The sequence below is a fragment of the Anneissia japonica genome, unplaced genomic scaffold, assembly GCF_011630105.1.
Source record: "Anneissia japonica isolate Jap-2015-1 unplaced genomic scaffold, ASM1163010v1 scaffold212_len457575_cov179, whole genome shotgun sequence".
Lineage (NCBI taxonomy): Eukaryota > Metazoa > Echinodermata > Crinoidea > Comatulida > Comatulidae > Anneissia > Anneissia japonica.
The window spans coordinates 106,302-106,530 of record NW_022758217.1 but is presented as its reverse complement, the minus strand read 5'-3'; the positions used below and the strand labels follow the sequence as shown (position 1 = coordinate 106,530).

The 229-nt window shown below is 31.0% G+C and overlaps 1 protein-coding gene across 4 annotated transcripts in view; it reads right to left on the bottom strand.

The window, feature by feature from the left end:
• Positions 1 to 229, bottom strand: part of LOC117125218 (indoleamine 2,3-dioxygenase 2-like) — a 10,197-nt gene that overhangs the window by 8,550 nt on the left and 1,418 nt on the right. The gene's annotated exons all lie outside the window — the stretch shown is intronic.

Here is a 229-nt window from a genome sequence, read left to right as displayed (position 1 = left end):
ACAAAATTATAATGAACACAGAAGTAATTTTAACATAAATATTTTACGGAATCCGTTCCTGAAATATACAAATAATAACATACCAAAAGCCCGAAAAAATCTAATCAGGGGACCATTGTTCATTATAAAGATATTTAATGGGTTAAAATCAAACGTTTTATTGCACAACTGCTCTGCTGGAAGCGTATAAATGCATGTCGTTGCCAAGTTGTTGCTAACGAAAAAATGT